Source organism: Chiroxiphia lanceolata, chromosome 12 (assembly GCF_009829145.1).
Source record: "Chiroxiphia lanceolata isolate bChiLan1 chromosome 12, bChiLan1.pri, whole genome shotgun sequence".
Classification (NCBI taxonomy): Eukaryota; Metazoa; Chordata; class Aves; order Passeriformes; family Pipridae; genus Chiroxiphia; species Chiroxiphia lanceolata.
In genome coordinates this window covers 8,642,899-8,660,969 of record NC_045648.1, presented here as the reverse complement: position 1 = coordinate 8,660,969, position 18,071 = coordinate 8,642,899, and the positions used below count along the sequence as shown (strand labels likewise).

Here is an 18,071-nt window from a genome sequence, read left to right as displayed (position 1 = left end):
CTCTGTGGCTGGCTTGGAAAATCTCCTCAGTTAAATCATCTTGTGCAATACTATTTCTTAGTCACTGTTACCTCCTCATATGACAACAAACCGACAGCCTCACACTCCCAGGCTATTTATTGATCTATTCCTTAAATGTGACAGTTATTTTACAATATATTTATTTTTTATTGAAATGACCACATAGACAGTTTGGGGTTTCTTTTGGTCTTGTGGGGGTTTTGGGTGGGGGCACAACTGTGCTTTTAAATTTTAAATGTCTCCTAGAGGCTTTGAGTCAATGCTGTTGTCCTTTGTGCCTCATCCCCAGTAAATCAGTTGCTTGGTTCTTTGTTTTCAGGGTTTAAAATACTGTTAACCAGCAGAAAGTAAAGTGATGTGTTAGCATAGCAGAGTTTCTGTGTTATTGAACTGAGGCAAGGAGCCCAGAAAACCAGAGGAAAATGATCCATTGCAAGCTATAATCCTTCCCTCACCACAGCTCCAGAACATGAGATTATTATGCTTGTTAGAATGACTACTTATCTGCCCATGGCCAGGGCTGGTGTCTCCTGGAATGTTAAAAAGGTCCACACCTAATTACGCTGCTGACTTGATTATTTTTGTCCAACTCATACTTCAAAGAAATCCATTATAACTTATCCCTCAACCAAGGAAAGTAAATGGACTTACTAGAAGGATCAATATACTCCAAAAGGGTGAGGGAGAAATAAAGAGAAGAATTGGAGCTCCTTTCTACAGGGTCCTATAAAAGCTGAGATCCTTCAGTGTGAGTTAATTGTTTCTGCTACCAGTGCTGTGGCTCCCAAATCCATCCAGGTTTTCCTGCTATGCTTGCAGCAAGGCTGTCCCCTGGCAATCCTGGTTGTTACATGTCTGCATCATTTTACCTGACTTCATTGGATACTCTTTGGGACAGGGACTGCGCCTTGTCTGCATTTTAAAAGTTAAGATGTGCACATAATACATAATTACTGTATAAAACAAACTTAAAATTCGAGGCAGCATTGTTGGTTCTTACTTTCTATGACTCAACAAATTTGTTACCTTGAGGTGCTAAACACTGTTGTGAGCACAAGGGTGAGAAAAAAAGGTCAGTTTTTCTACTACGGGAATGTCTTCACAAATCATAGGAACCCATGGGCACTGACATCAATATGTGCTGGTTTCCCCTCTCTTCTGAGGTGTTATTTTTGGGAAAGTGCAAAGCAGCACCTTTCCAGTAACATCTGTCAGGCAGGAAGACTGAGTATCTTTGGCATTTACACAGGGAGAAGTTACAGCACAGTAAACAATAGGTACAGGACCAACGATGCTGAGGGGTATTGTAGAAAGCTGCATTCGTACAGAAATTCCAGGTAATAAAACACTTTCCAAAGGAAAAAAGACATGATGGCCTCTTTCTAGATGTCTGTCCTTGACTGCCCTTTTTCTAAAGGATCCAATTAATAGTCCTGCAAAATTTATTATCCACACTGTTTTGGTGGCTGGGATTTCCCCGTGCCATCTGAAAGGATAATCAGCCCCCGGGAATGCTCAAAGCCATTGCTAAAGGGGTCAAAACCTTCTCTCACCAACTCGAAGCTGCTGCTGTTCTCATGATGTCTTAATGCTCCCTCCAGTGGCAGAGAAAATTTCCCCTGCCCAAGAGCCCTGGGGGCCCTAATCGGCGCCTTACACAGCACCTAATTCTTCGGAAATGTTTAGCAATGACTGTGCTGTGTTACCTATTGGGGGTGCCTAAGTGGAGAAAGTATCTCACTTTTGCCCGCAGGACTGCAATGTATTTGTTTTCACTGGTTTGCCATGCATGGTTAGGCACAATTAGCATTAGCAGGCCTGGGTAACAGGTAAGCACAGCCCCAGAATGGGGCTTTTCTCCTGTGAGTCCCTTTGAAGGTCAGGGTGGTAGAGGGCGGCAGTTCAGCTTCACAAATCCGCCCGTCCTACACCTCACTCCAGCCGGTTACAGGGAAAGCAAGTGCAATTCCCCCACTGCTTCCCAAAGGCACAGTCAAACACCTCCATGCAGTGAAAGATTAGGATCCCTAATGAGAAATTATTCACTGTGACTCTTGCTCCTTCTGCCTCCTTATTATTGCTGCTCAGTATTTCTACCTTGTCTGCATGCAGGACCCCCCATACAGAGTCAGACACTTTGCAGACAATGGACAAGGGTGACAGTCCCTCCTTCAAGACTGGAGCAGTGCTTTGAGCCTGTTAAATCTGGGATGTTAAAATCTGTGAAGTTTTAGGCTACTACTTTTTGACTGTATCCAGCAGGGCTGGTACAGTCCGTTTCAGAGCTAGGAAACCCCTCCCCTTCACTTGTACTTCTGAAAAACAGAAGATTTAGTTCATTTGAAGCAGTGCTCCTCAGCATTTAAAAAATGCATTGGCTTGAATTTGTAATACTAAATTGAGCTCTTTCTGAAACAAAAAAATTAGGGTTCAGCTGCGAATTCAACTGTAAGTTACAGAATATGATAACTTGCTCGATAAAGAACTGTAAAGCAAGATGAAGCATCCCCAGCCCCTTTGCCTTTAAAATGCCATGGAAGCACAGAGGCTCTCGGCAGAACACCTTATCTGCTCTCGAAAGCTGTGACTCTTCATCCTTTCGTTATGAAGACCCAGGGGATTGCTTACTTAGCATACACCAGAGGCAATGGATAGGGTGAGCAGCCACTGCAGCCAAAAACCCCCAGTACAGAGCAGAGACAATTCCCCTCCACATGCAGAGACTTTGGAGCTGAATTGTGCTGAATAGAGAGCCCTCCGGCTGAGCGAGCCATGTGTGCCCGGGAAGAGCAGCCACTTTCGCTCCGCTGAAAAGCAATGCAGTAAGTGACTGGGATATTGCAGCAGGCACCGGTTCCCTGGGCTAATCAGGAGCTGAAACCTTGCAGCTTCTGCTGGGAGAGAGACAACCTCCAGTCCGGGAGCAGTGTCAGGGCTGCATGATTTTTTGTTGTTGTTTTTAAATGAAGTGAAGGGATCGGGTCAATATGCAGTGACAGGGACCGTATGGTTTGCTTTGTGTGCATGTGTGGGTGTTGCAGGGGAGCACTTGCTTGTGTGTCCTGTGCTGAACTAATACTGCTCTCTTTGTAGGTTTTCTCTATAGTCATGTTTGACAGTGTTTGTTCAGAGATGGTGCTTAATAACTTAATGTCAGCAGACATTTGTGTTCTCCTTCTGAATCACGCAGCATGCTTCCTGTGCTTGGGTGCAAACTATTTTCTGTACTGGTACTCTAATGCTGGATTTACAGGGGCTGTGCCTTTGGATAATGGTAAATTGTACATTGAAACTATGTGAACGAGTGCCTCAGTGATGGACAATACTTTTATTTCACTTCAGCACATATGGCTAATTTCTAGTTTGTGGTAAATTGTTCACTGTGGTCTGAAATTGCAGATGCTTTTTTAGTAGAGAAATGTTTGTAAGCAGTACTTTATCATAGCATAGCTGTGGCTTTCTTCAGATTCAGATGTTCTGTTTCTGTACTCTGCAGCAGCAGCTTTCTGTTTGTACTGAGTAGGAGAGGGAAAGCATGATTTAAAGTTTGGTTTATATGAAGAGGGATTTTTACATAGTTTGAAAGTGTTTGCAAAATTAGCATTTGAGCAGTAATTGCAGGCCTTTGGAAGAAACTGTAGCATTTAAAGCAAATTTAACCATGCTGGTTTTGTTCTGTTATTTAGGGACTAATACCAAGCTTCACTCCTCTGGTTTCCTGATACAGCTTCCTCAGTGACTTATGAGGCTCTGGCTTTAGGATAACTGCCTGTCTTGAGTCTCACTGCCATTTTGGGCTTCAGGCATATTTAACTCTTTAAGGCAATGTATGCTAAATTTTTAAGAGAGCAGAACACACAACTGCCAAAAGTTAGGGATCTTTTTCTTGCTGTTCAGTCAAATGTCAATATTAAATAGTCATCAGTCTCCTGTAAAGGAGCACTAACAAAAACAGTCTTTGATTTTCCAACTCAATTTTTATTTTAAAGTTAGGGTTTATTGAGTTATTGTAAACTATTGTGAAACTTATAGGAAGTCTTCACATAATGAAAAAAATTCCTCTGATATATCTGTCATTTTAGCTTTGAGCAAAATTTGTAGTGTCACTATATTTAAAGGGGTAATTCTCAGCAATTAGACAAGTGAAGTTCAGCTTCTGCTGGAAGAGTTTTTGCAGACATGCTGCTGAAGATGTGTGTAATGTTGAGTCCCAGGCACAGATAATGACACCAAGAAACACCCTGGAAGTTCTGGCACCTTTTCACTCCTGTGCAACATGCATGTCTTGGAGTCTTTTCTCCTCAGGATTGATGCTCAGGTGCTGCTAAGAGCTATTTCCTCTGATGCTGCAGTCAAGAGAATTTTCTTCTTTTTGCGTAAGAGAAACCTTGTGACACATGGTGCTATTGAATTGCAATTGTTAAGCTAATGAGCAATTAATAAGTGATAATTATTCTTCATTAGCTGTACAACTTTGAAGATGGACAAATCTACAAGGAGGGAGAATCACATCTCAATCTGATCTGCTCCTCTCTTCCTTTTTTCTCCAATCCCAACTTCTCCCTGACTGTTTATGGGCATTTAGTAGGTGTTATAGTTGCTCTCCTTCAAGGACCTGAACCTAGGATTAGTGCAGTTTTTCCAGTCACAGGGTCACAATCCGCGTGTGTCTCATCTGTTCCTGTTTTCTCCATCTAGATATCCAGCAAAGCCAGTAAAGAATTTGGAACATAGGAGGATTTATTATATCTCTGACTGAGCATTATTAACCTAGTGTTGGTTTATCTGTCATGAGGAAAGAGCAGGGATTTTACCTGCAACTAGAATATGCTCAGAACACACAGCTTTGATGACATTATCATCAGATATTTTCAGGTAAACTAATTCCAGTAATTTGACAAGCTACTGTTTTCAAATTATTTTCTCTGAGGAAAAAAAGCGGGGGAGGAAAAGAAATGCAAATAAGAGTTGGATGTTGGAAAAACATTGGATTTATAATGAGAATCACCAGACAAAAAGAAAGATTATGGCTGGTTTTATGCCTTCATGCAATTCTGAGTCTCTAATCAAAATGTGTTTCCTGAACTGGAACCTCAGAATTATTTGCTAAATATTATTGTTCATGTCAAATGTAAAATGGAGCACATTAGGAATAAAATCTAATTTCCCAGTCTAGAGTAAGTATATTGGTAAACAAACGTTTTCACTTCTTCATCTTGTCTGTAAGTAACACTGGCAGGAGCTTTTCCTTGGAAGTCAAGTCCCTTTTATTGCATTGCAACCTCGGAGAGATACACACAAAGGGAAGTTTACTAATTTTATCCTATACTACCAGTAATGAGTAGCAAGTGAATTTAATTAATGAAGAGTAATTGCTTAACATTTGTAGTCGCCTCAACTACTTTAATTCGCACCACTGTATTTCTACCAGGTTTTGCTGTGTAGAAGCACTGACAACATTCCCTGACAGTATGAAATACGACTGCACCATCGTGTCATTCAAGTACAAGAGACACAACTTCCCGTACAAAACTGCATAAAAGAATATACAGTGGGTGGATAAACATGCTGCATAATTTCAAAGCACAGTGAAAACGTGTGTCACAGTTGCACCGGGAACCAACGGCGCAGACGATGTTACATTAAAAGATACGACACTCGGCACATTCTCAAAGAGAGGAGTTTAACTGTGTTTGTACAAGAGCGGGGAATATTTGTACCATCCTTAGTAGAGCTGTCATGTTTATAAAGAAATATATCTTACAGCTAGTGACGTCCAAAATGTGCCACATACATAGTCAAGACTTTCTTTCTGACTACAAAAGAAAGGACATTTTCTTCCTTTCTTGTTGTTCAAGGGTAGACTTTCTGATGGCGTCAACTACTTAGATATTCTGCATAGTAATTATTTTATTCATATGTATGAAAGCAGATCTCTTAGAATCTTCATTATACTTATCTACTGTGAGCATCAAGATTGACTTTAATTGAGATTTTCAGATATATGGTTAGACAGTCCATTTTTAACAACAAAATGAATATGCTGTTATTTTCTACTATCACTTCTTACCAAGGGCAATTGCTTAATACTCTGTAATAGCTACAATTCAGGATATTTCTTTTGCCACAATGACTCACTTCACTTTCCACACCCACACAAACCCCAGAACCCACTGTGAGTAAAGCAATAGTATTCAAGGAGGATTAAAGGACTAAGATTGAGAACTTCCTAAAGCCTGCTGCCTGAGCTGTTGTTTTAAACAGGAGCAAAAAACAATGTACCTGCCTTTTTCAAGTGTTGTTCAAAAGGTAAGATATGCACCCAAAAACCATGCAGAATTAGAAAGATCACACTCTACAATTTGCAAGGTACCTTCAAAGTGCACCTGGTAAGGCAGTTGACCTCCAGAAGACACAGAAGAACCAGTTTGTGATTCCACCACCTCCTATATCTGTTTCTTAAAGCTTTAGGCAAGAATTCTGGCATCTGGCTTTTTGGAGGATAATTCAATACGTTGAACTTTAAAATAAGGCTATGAAAATATGCATTCTGACAAACTTGATCATCAGTAACAAACTACAAATCAGATATCTGATTTTCACTGAAACATCCAGAAGAAACTCCAAATGCCATTTGCTCAGCTCTGAATCTTCAGGAGTTATTTCATGGAACATTTATTAATGTTTTCATTCATTTTGAGTGCAAATACAAAGGAAACAGCATGTGAACTGAACAAGAGTGTACTTAAACAATGGCTGCAGAGACACACACCTTTTCTCAGCATCATTTTGGCATTTGAGTTTCAAATCTATTTTGTCCAGCTCTGGGGAGACAAAACCTCTGGGGGTCCTATCCATGTATACTCTGAATTCATGGTAGTCAGCCAGAGAGATTCCTAGACAGGAAGAACATCATATCCCCTTTGTCAGTTGGTATTTTGTTCAGAGGGAAAGATGAAGAAATGAGACAGAAAGTTGTTGAAAACACAGATGCTCACATTTCTTCTGCTAGAAACACAGAATTACATATTTCTTTTTATCATAAATCACAGGTTTTCCTTCAAAGCTTTACTTTAGACTTTCAATCAGTGCTGATGGCTGTAAAGAACCCTACGCTCAAGCAAATTTAAATTATCTGGTGGAAAAGCCTCCCATTTCTCTCCCTGCCCTGTCTGATTGATTTCATGATTACTGGAGAATGCACTGCATCACATTCAGTTTGTATTATAAACCAGTCTAAAATAGCTGGTGTCACCAGCCAGTTTTGTTTCCATATTCAAACTCAAGCTCCCATTCCCTTTGTCAGCATCACCAATATATCTATGACTTCTTACCAAATAACCATAACACACCATATGTTGCAGAATTTTTCTGGATTTTCACCAGCTTAGTTTAGAATTCACCCTCAGTCTGAACATTGCTCAGCTAGGAGGAGATCCATCCTAGAATCACAGAATGGTTTGGGATGAAAGGGGCCTTAATCCCCCTTTCTGCCACATGCAGGGTCACCTTCCACTAGATCAGGTTACTCAAGGCTCCATCCAACCTGGCTTTGAACACTTCCAGGGAAGTGATTTTTGAAAATCCTAGTGAGAACCAGAAGCCACATCAGAGACTTCAAAAAACAGTGGCACTGAAAAGAGGAGGAAATCTTAGCTCTCAACACAGAAGGAGCCAATTTTTGTCAGCAAGATTAGTCAGGAAAGCATCTCCCATTATTAGAAGTCCAAATAATGACAAATCATAACTACTCAAAGTCATGAAACTCAAATAAACCAAATCAAAAAGACTGAACTGTGAAAAAATAAACACCTTGCTTTCATTTTGTCTTCTATTTTGGGGGATTCTTTAGGATTTATGCTTCAAATATTTCATCTAGAAGCATATGAGAGCATTTTGGAAAAAGGAATTTTATATCCTTGCACAGTAACTTCAGCTGAGCTTCAAAAGCATCACTGCATATGAAAATCACACATGGCTAAAAGTTAGATAACCCCTATATATAGAATCACAATTTTACAAAAAACGTTGCTTTCTTTTTTGCTGTTTGTTTACGATTTTACATGCCCATCTTTGTGTCTTACAGCCAGTGGAAATGTTTCCTAGGAAGACAAATTGAGAGATTTTCTACTGTCTGCATCAGCAAACCACCAGAAAATAGTGTTTTCTGGATTACATTCTGCCTCTGAGTTCACAATATCATCACTGCAGTTTTGCAAGTTGCAAGCAAAAGGCAGTCCGAAAGAAAATACACAAATAAAGCTGATCCAATCCTTGTTCAGCTGCAAAAGTATTCAGAAAGATCTCCCCTTGCTCTTTTCATGTGCTGTATTTGGTCAGCACACTGAAGATGACCAGCATTTTATTCTCTCCCATTCAGACTCTCACACCATTACAGCATTTACAGTTCTCATCTCCGTGTTCACCATGGGTATTTTCTGGGAAGAAGCAGATTCTCCTGTTTGAAAACACCTGCTTTCACTTCCTGTCAGATCTTAGTAATGAACTCTCTTAAGAATTGCCTGGAGAATGGGAAACAGGTTGCTAATAGGAAGTTAAAAAAACAAAACAAAACAAAAAAAGAACCCATAATTGCATCTGTAAAGGAGTTTTTCCCCATCTGCCTTCTGCTTTGGGTGTTGATCCCAAATCTGCGGAAGGCAATGAGGAGACTCTCACTGACTTTGCATCAGAACCTAAGAGACTTCTATGGAAGGTATGTTGACAGTATTTTTGGTAATCTACAGCCACTTGGCATTTGCAAAAGTTCAGCTGCTTGTGGTGCAGGAAAAAAGAATTGCAGGAGATCGTGACCTTGCAAACCCTGGCCATGGTGAGCAGCCCCTGCTGTGCAAACACCCAGCTCTCCTCAGGGCCTTTATTTGCCCAAGTCCTTGCACATACATTAAAGATTCATAATGGGACTGTTGTAGACAATTAATTTATTTACCATCCTGTTGTTTCCTAATAGTGTTTTGATTTAAATTATGTGTAGAACAAAGGAAATAATATGTTAGAAGACAAATGAAAGCATAATACAGGCACAAATAAAATTTGGTTACAGATGGAATTTAAGTAGATGGAATAACTTTTCTCATGAAGAAATACTGTGCCTAGGGAGGGTGTTTTGTATAGTACTCTATAGCCTGGGATTTGATTTAAAAAGCCCTTTAGACATCCTTAGATCTCAAAATGTAGAGAAAAGCAGCAAGGGAATTTATCCTTTTTTTTTTAAGTATTTACTTTATATAATCCCTGTAAACCTGAGATTTTGGTAAGATATACTAAGTGCATACAAATGAAGCAGGTTCTCTAAAAGAAGCAAAACCCCAAAAAACCTCCAGTAAGTCACGATTTGGAAGGAAAATGCAAGAAGCATATATCCACATGAAGTTTCCTTAAACTGTATTTAGTGCTAAAGCATTTATTGTCTTTAATTTAAGAGAAAAAGCAGCGTGTCACCTGAATGGGTCCCAGCTGAATACACCTGTCTGTCTTGCCAAAGCAGCTGAGCATTTCAGCAGCAGCCACGGGAAGAGGAATGCTCATACACTGCTTCATTTCAAGCTTTCTGGACAGAAATGTACAGCAACAAGTCAGGGAATGGCTGATATCAGTATTTGTCTCCAAAACTACCCCATGACACCACGACTGATTCAAAAGGACACTGTCTGGCTGTTAAGAAGCACAATTCATACAGAAACCATCACTGGTTGTAAGAGTAAGGGGTTGAATAAAAGTAAAATATAGAGAGGGCATTTAATATATAGTTATGTACATGTACACACATGCAGATGCAAATCTTTGGCTTCATCTTTGGGGTTTCCACAAGCTGCCCACTAAACAGGCAACTAGGAAGGACTTGAGAGCCACTGGAACCCACAAACAACACAAACTTTTTGTAGCGTTTGTCCACATTATGAAAGGAATAGACTAAGTTTCTCATGAAACAAAGAACACTCAGAGCTTTTCTATTCCTCTTCTGTTTTCAATACTCTGAACTTCCCTCCTGGAGCTTGCAGACCTGAAGCAATAGCACCTTACGAGCACTGCCCTCTGCCCCAGCCCATGGGCAAGGGAAGTACAGATTAAATACAGCAGAGACTGCACCAAAACCTTCTGTCTGACTCAACAGAACAGCTTTCTTCTGCTTCCCCTGCAGCTGGGATCTAGCTTTAAAAGTGATGTTATGTTTTCGGGTGATATTTAATCAAACAGACACTGTTCATAAGCAAACACCTCAACTGTCTGTTAGGCTTCTTTTTTTTTTTTTCCTTGTGGTTAATGCTGAAGTATCCATGTACTGGGCACGGAACGAATTGTTCTGTGATACTTCCCTGGGTTTCAAACATCTGGACATGCTGTACGTGTGTAGGTGGAACTTATCAGCCTTCCCATCACTTGTAAATATGAAGGATCAGACTCACCATTTATCTACACCACAGGTACCATTGTTACCATAGCAACCTGGCCCCATAGATTCAAAATTAAAGTGAATATGTAAACATGCCACCCTCAAAATCGTGTCCATGTGCTCCAGTGACTTCACTGGGCAGTTTGGCAACAGAGAACCACACTGAATTCTTCTTAGCTAAAATCACAGGAGTTAGGTTAAGACTGAATGTGACAGACTGGCTGTGCAAGGAAACCACAGGTGCAACCAACCTAGGCTGAGCTTTTTTTATGAACTCTGTGATTTAGTGATTTAAACTTATTTGGTTTTCCAAGATGGACTGAGAGCTCATAAGCAGTCTATTACTCTGTCTCAGACGACAAGAGGTAAATTCTAAAGATAGATGACCTTGGTTGCTTGCTGTGTTGGCAACATAACCCTACTATATTGGAAGTAATATGCTAATAAAAAGTTCCCTACCCCATCTGCAGTTACGGCCACGTTATGTGTTATGTGATAGCAATAACTGAAACACATCAACATGAACTTTGCTAGAAATAGCTCTGACACAGCTTTGAAAGCCACTTTTTCAGGTGAATGAAGTAAAGAGAAACTTTTTCATCTTCAGGAAACATGAGCCTTTCCAGGGCACTTCAAACTTGGCCAACTGGAAACAAGTGCTGTAGCAAACTGCTGTGGAGTCTGTTTGGAAGCCAACTCCAGAACAGGAGTTGAAATAAATGAATTTGGCATCTAAAAGGAGGTTTTGTGGAGTCAATGCTTTCTAAGCAGAGGACAGAGAGAGATTTGGCAAGGTTGGTGCATACATTATTGACATTTTAATGTCACAAAGGGGTAATCCCAGGTCTAACTGAGCCAGCTGAACTTGTAGTGGTCTTGAAGCCCACCCTTCTCAGGTGTAGGGATTAAGTGACCACCAGTGTGGGGAGGGGAACGTTAGAGGCTGTCAGAAAACTCACACATGCTGAAAAATCCACTCCACCATTTTTGTACTAACCTGTGATTTTCTGCGTGCCCTACTACTCACCCCCCAAAGATAAAGCTTTTATGTGGGTAGTTGTCAGAGAAGGAGCACATGGAAATGTTGAGAAAGGGAATAATTCATGCCTTCTTTTGGTTGTTCAAACGAAAATAGTTTTTTAAGGAATCATTCCGAAAGGAAAATCAATGATGGTTGGCATCATTCTCAGAACATTGCCTTGGGACACTGAAGTACACAAATGCTTTGCTGATATTTTGGACACAGTGCAGAAGAATTTTCCAAGTGATTTTCCATCTCCCAGCAAGGAAAATATTGTATTTTCTTATTTACATGTGGAAACTATTTGTACCTTAAGCAAGTATCTGCAAAACATCCATGCCTGCAGCAGTTTTTTAAAATTAATATCAGAGAAGGAAATAACACTGGCACTTTAGCAGAATTTTATCTGTTGGATTTGGTAAGAATGGGATACTCTGTGTAAAGAAAGTCTTGTTTCCTTATTTGCATAAGGATCAGAACCGTTGTCTTTAGCTTTCTTTTCTCCTGACAATTTGTTCCTGTAATCTCCTTATGTTCCTACTTTAAAACCTCTGGCTATATTGAGAGGTAGCTTAACTGACAATTTAAGCTACCCATTAGTAAACATAATAGGAGGCAATGGAGCAAGTCACCCTGCAAAGAAAAAACAATAAACTACGGGAATTCGTGCTGCCTCACCTACTGGTTTTTATTCCTTTTAAAAAAACCCTGTTACTTTCAACACTTTCTTTCTTCCTCCACTTGCAAGTCACATCTGCTCATACTAGTTTCATGATATGTAAAATAGTTCACACCATGGTTAGGTCTGTTCTAAGGAGATCCTGGACATTAATCAGTGGCAAGCACGGGAACAGCACATCTGGAGGACACAGAGTCTGTGCATGTCCAGGGTAGTGAAGTGGCCAGATTTGAGATGGGCCAAGTGGCCTTGTTTGGAGGCACATAGAGCTCCTCAAATGGCTCAGCATCAGCTGAAAGCATCTTTTCAGCTGCAAGGCAGAGGGTGTTACAGAACCTTAACTGAAAAATCACACGACAGGTAATAACTCCAGGTAACTCCTCAGAAATGGGGAGGAAGAGGCAGAGAAGCCCTGGGAACCTCTCAAAGGACTGCCATCTCTGTTTCTCTGGGCAAAGATCATGGGCAATAACCAAATACAGTTGATATGGCATTTCAAATCTGTTTTCTGCAAGAAAACCGGGATTGCCCTACTCTGAAGTTAGAGCAGCACCACCAAGGTGTCCTATTCCTCAGGGAGGAAAGGGCTGTATTGGAAGGAATTCTTCTAAAGCACCAAACTAGAGTCCCAGTTCCTTGGCCACAAAATTTTCCTTGTTCTTTCCCCTCTTCATCATATGATCCTTTCCCCTCTTCGCCATATGATTCAACAAAGTGTCCTACCCATTGAATGTCTGGGAAATGTGATAAGATTGATCAGGAAAAGAAAAATTTCTTCCCCAGCTCTATTAAATTCACTGGGTGTCCTGAGAAAAGAGGATCTTTGGACAGCAGCAGGATATATGATTGCAAGCAGACGTTAATTTTATTACACAACTGCCCAATAGCACTTTTCTGAAATATTTGGAAGTTCTATGGCATAGAGAAAGTCAGCATTTTTTAGAGCAGTTTAAGCCATAAAACAGAGTAGTAACCAGCAGGGGAAAATGAGAGCGGCTGTTCCTTCAGCATTTTTGAGTGATTAGATTAATTTTGAACCTTTCCTGTGCATGATCTATTATTTAATCTCCCACCTTACTTCATAGCAGCAAACAACAGCTTTCTATTCTAAACTTTTGTTTTTCCTCCATTATTAAAGCATTTCTGTCTAAAAGAATGGATTTTTGCTCAGTGCCGCTGTAAGAGAGATGAGAAAACAGGAGCAGCTGCAAACAAGGCTTCAAATGCCTATGCCAGTCCTCCAGAGTGCATGTCAGTGCCATGTCACTGCTGTTGTTGAGCATATTCTTTACCTTGAAAGCCAAATCAAAGAGAATTTTAAAATAAGGAATAATATTAGAAGACCAAACATGAGGAAAGCAAGGTCTGATCCACGACTTACTAACATAAGTGAAATCAGAATTAAGCTTTCTTAACCAGGATCTCCCATATTTGTACTATCATGAAATAAAAAAAAAAATCAGTCAATGTTCTAACTACAGTTCATATCAGAGGAAAAAGGAGGAGGACTGTCAAGTTTCTACACTTTTTTTTTTTTTACTTTTCTCGTATAACATGGGCTATTGCTTTTTTTTTTTCCATTTAATCTCCTTGTAAGATTATCTTAATGAGTTTGCCCCTGATTTCAAGAACTAAGTATGAAGGATGAATTCTAGTTCTAAACAGATTTTCTTGGCAAAAATTTTGATTTCTATTCTTATAGTTTCTTCTGGTTATATTAGCACTTTATTTCCCTCCACAGCTCTGGCTAATATAAACTTGTATTTGATTAACATGTCACTTATTGAGCCCATAAACAAACTGGTAAGCAGAGTTTTAAATAACTAGTAAAGGTCGTGTAAAAAACCACGTTTAGCGGATGAGAGTGTGTTTGAATGAATAACAATCACATCAAAATGGAGAAGATAATTCCATATATCTCTTTTTTTATGTACTTCTGAATCTCAGTAACTTTCTGAGAAACTATGTTTAAAACACTAGCATGAGCACAGAGCAGAAAACCTGGGGTAATTTTGATCCTTCTCAAAATACGCTGCATTTGCTTGTACAGCAGAACAACTACAGGGACACTGAAAGGGTGCTGCGAAAATCAGTGCTCCATAAAGTCCTTGCTGGCTGCTGTTTAGAAAAGGAAATTGTGAAGGAATAAAAGCACTTTTTCACCAGGTTACAGAAAAGAAGGATGAAGGGATAGTTTACAGTTGCTGGAACTAAAAAAAGGCAAGGAAGTGCAAGTGCATGCAAAGAGGGAAAACCAAAATTCTCCTTTGCAAAGAGGAAGGAATTATGAGCAAAAGGCACTCAAGAAAACATTTCTAAGCCAGCCACAGGAAAGATTTGTATATAATCAGCTTCTCTTTGCTGCATAGCAGTTGCTGACATATTTCCATGCAAGCTGATGTTGTTTTCCCTGCTTGAGTGGCATAGCAATAATAAATACATTTATTATTCATCAAATGGTATCAAAGTATTTTAACATGCCTCAGCGGTTCCAAAGTGCTCAAATCGCAGCAGTACAACACCCTGCTCACCTAATTTGCTACATTAACAGCCAAATATTATAGTTTTGACTTTAAACTTTCTGGACAGAATGGAGAATCACTTAGGTATCCAGAGTCAAACCCTTAAAAATATTTCTCTCTTAAAAACCCCACACCACCACCACTCCCCTCCACACCCCCCTCGCCCCCCAAAAAAAGCTGGCATCATACAGAGCTCAGTTCTCCCATATTTTAAGAGAGGATTCATAAAATTCACCAACCTCAGAGGGTGTCAAAAGAGGAAAAGGATGGTTTTAAGGCAGAGGCAGATCGATAGATAGATGCTCTAGTATGTGCGTGTGTTGTTTTGTGTGATTTGGTTTGTTTGGGGTTTTTTTATATACACAAAAATAAAAATAAGAAAGGAAGGAGGAATCGAGATTTCCTCTTGTGGTTTTCTCTGCTTGCTGTTTGGAAGCAAGCCTTCATGTTGCTGACTTAACTGACCACAGGGCCCCAGCCTACATTTGCATGATGGAGAGCTCTGCATTGCATTTTCCTGAGTGCCACTGCATGCCAAAGCAGATGGAAGGTGATTTATGGACTTTGTTGTTTATGGGGATAAATGAGGACAGAATTATGCCTAGATCACTGTGTCCCAAATAATTCCTTGAGGTTATCAAGTCTGCACAGCACTGTCTTATGTTAAGTTTATGCCAGAAAAAAAAAATATATCAAAATAACAGGAAGGGAACCACTGAAGCAGAATGTATAGGGAATGTCCAAAGCACATAGTACTTATTTATCTACAGCTGAATCACATCAACTAGGGAGAAGTTTTATTCCCTGTTACTGCTCAGTGCTTCCAGTGCAACGGTCCCAGATTGCATTATTGTCACCAAGTCCAGCATTTGGTGAACTATATCTACAATTAGAGTCCTGCAACATTTAGGGTATAAGCAAATGAATCTGAAAGCTAAATAGTTTTTCTTCTTAAAAGATTAGCGCTTGAAACATCTAACGGCAGTTACCAATGTTGTGTCCTGTTAAATACACAGAGAAATCATTCACTGACCTAAGAGCAGCCTGTGATAGAATGAGCAATAAAAGCAGGATACTCTGCTCTTTCAGGAGCCTGGAGATGACTGCCATCCTTGGAAAGGGTTCAGAGACAACGTAGACACAATCCTACATGATCAAAACTGGCAGCAACATCTCACCAAGATGCAAAATAAGGCTGAAAATGCACATGCAAGTCCATTGGTATTGATATTATTTATTGCATATCTCCCAAATAAAAATGTGGAACTCCGGCTTCTGAGTTCTGACAGTGAAAGAACTGCCATTCGTGAACTTCGGCACATCTCAGGAGCTAAGGCTGGTTTTGTCATTTACTAACATCACTGGAGTTTGAAACTTAAAACAGAACTTGTTGCAACTCTGGTCAAAGGCTTATCCCAGGGAGTTCTCTTTTTGGTACGTGAACTTTGGCTTTCATAGTGATAAGGTCAGAGGCTGACAAACTGGTTCTTGTTTAGGGAAAATGCTACTGAAGGGGTTATATGAGGCTGTGGTCTCAGTCACTGTGGGATAGAATTTGCCATTCAGTTCCAAAATGGAAAAGTCCAGGTAAATGCTCTTGAAAAGGTCCTGTGCTAGGAAGAAAAGCCTTCCAAAATAGATTTCTATCTACTTGGTCCAAGTCCACACTTCTTTAATGTTACTGTAAGCAGTAATGGTTTTGTCCTGCAAGACAAATACCCATTGATTTGAGTTTCTAATGACTGCTAGGTCAGGCTTGCTATATATTTGCTTAATTAATTCCTCTGACCTTTCTTCCATTTAATAGTCAGGATGACAAACTTCCATTTTACCAGCTCCGTGGATGTTAGTCTGAAGCACCTATGATGTCAAAGGCTTTGTATTCATTTACTAAGCAGGTTATTTTAAGCCTTTTTTTTTTTGAAAATATGCCTGGTCAGCACAGATTTACGATTTTTTTGTTCAGCTCCATCTCATATAATTTGTCACATGGATTTAGATTAATTCATACACATTGACCTACAGGAAAGAGATGGTTACTCTTTCTTGAGATATGAGGAAATAATCTGAATTCCAAGGAGGATTTCAGATAAATGCATTAATTTTCAGAGTTTAAAAGTTCCTTCCAGCTTGTAATTAGCAATGCTTCAATTTTCTGCCTTGATATTCAAAAACAGAGGTAGAGATTGGGAGGAGAAGCAACATATCCAGTCCAGAGACTGCAATGTACGATCTGTTCTAGGTGCCACCCAGCAAACCAGGCACATACTTGGGGCACGAATTCAAATCTGATAGTATTAGTTGGACTTAGGTTAAAAGTCAGAGGCATAGGAATAGTTTGGTTCTTGAATCCTTCCTAGGAATCCCTGTTCTTATTCAAGTCTACAAGAATTCAGGAATCTGAATGCAATTATATATCTTATCCTTAGTGTTTTATTCTCAGGGCCACCCTGAGGACCTATTTAAAGCCAGGCATGTTCTTAAATCCTTATGTGAAAATTGCATTCAGATAAGTGATCTAAAATTAAAATATCACCCCATCTCTTGTATATTTGCAAATCAAATTTGCTTTGACAACAGGTTAACATAAGATACAGCTGAGACAGAGAGCCTAGAGCTAGATGGGCTGTGTGATTTAAGGCTCTACAATTAAAAGACAAAATGCAGAGATGCTGCCTTTTCAAATGTGGGTGTTCAAGTTCCACCAGGACTCTGCTGTCTGCGTGAGTGCCAGTGAACTGAAGTGGTTGCCACGCTACTTCATGGAAAATTATTAAGTCAGTGATTTATTTAGTCTGTTTAAAAAGGTGAGATAAAACACTGGGCTGGTATTGCTGTGGTGATTATGCTGTTATTATGTTTTTTTAATTAATATTGAGCAACCTGTACTGCAGCCAACTTCAAGACACTTCAGAAGTGCACTCCTCATTCTCTGGCTGGAGAACAAAAGCCTTAATTCTAGACAAGGGTAGGATAAATAATGTTTTCATTCTAGGACCCTACAGAAAACTACTTTTCCAATATTAGGAGCATCTGTCTATGTATATTCCATGCACAGACAGAGAAAACAGACTTGATTTTCCTATCTCATCTTACAAAGAAAATACCTACTTTTTCCCCATCTCTGAGACACGAAATGTAAGCCCAGAACAGATGGAGTCCCAGGTCTGAAGAGCCCACAGAGGAGAAACTCAGTTCCCATCTCCCCATGCTTCTGTAAGTCAATGCACTATTTACCAGGACAGAGTCAGACATGGTTACCCTCACCCTGATGACCTGGGATAAATGATTATTTCCACCTCTCCATCCCAAACCATCCATCACTCTCCCCTTCCTGGCAGAGCCCCTGCAGTTTGCTGGTGTGGCTGACCCTGTGCTCTCTCAGAGGGTCACTCAAAGTGTCTCCCTGTGTTA

General features: G+C 39.9%; 1 protein-coding gene across 3 annotated transcripts in view; it reads left to right on the top strand.

The window, feature by feature from the left end:
* The first annotated feature begins 2,368 nt into the window (after positions 1-2,368).
* CTXND1 (cortexin domain containing 1) overlaps positions 2,369-18,071 on the top strand; it is a 34,316-nt gene continuing 18,613 nt past the window's right edge. For 2 of the 3 annotated variants that reach the window (XM_032700702.1, XM_032700700.1), the window contains exon 1: positions 2,369-2,843. The gene's annotated coding sequence lies outside the window, so the exon portion shown is untranslated. Of the gene's footprint in view, positions 2,844-3,722; positions 3,735-18,071 lie in introns of those variants that run through there. The other variant, XM_032700701.1, reaches the window with a different exon arrangement.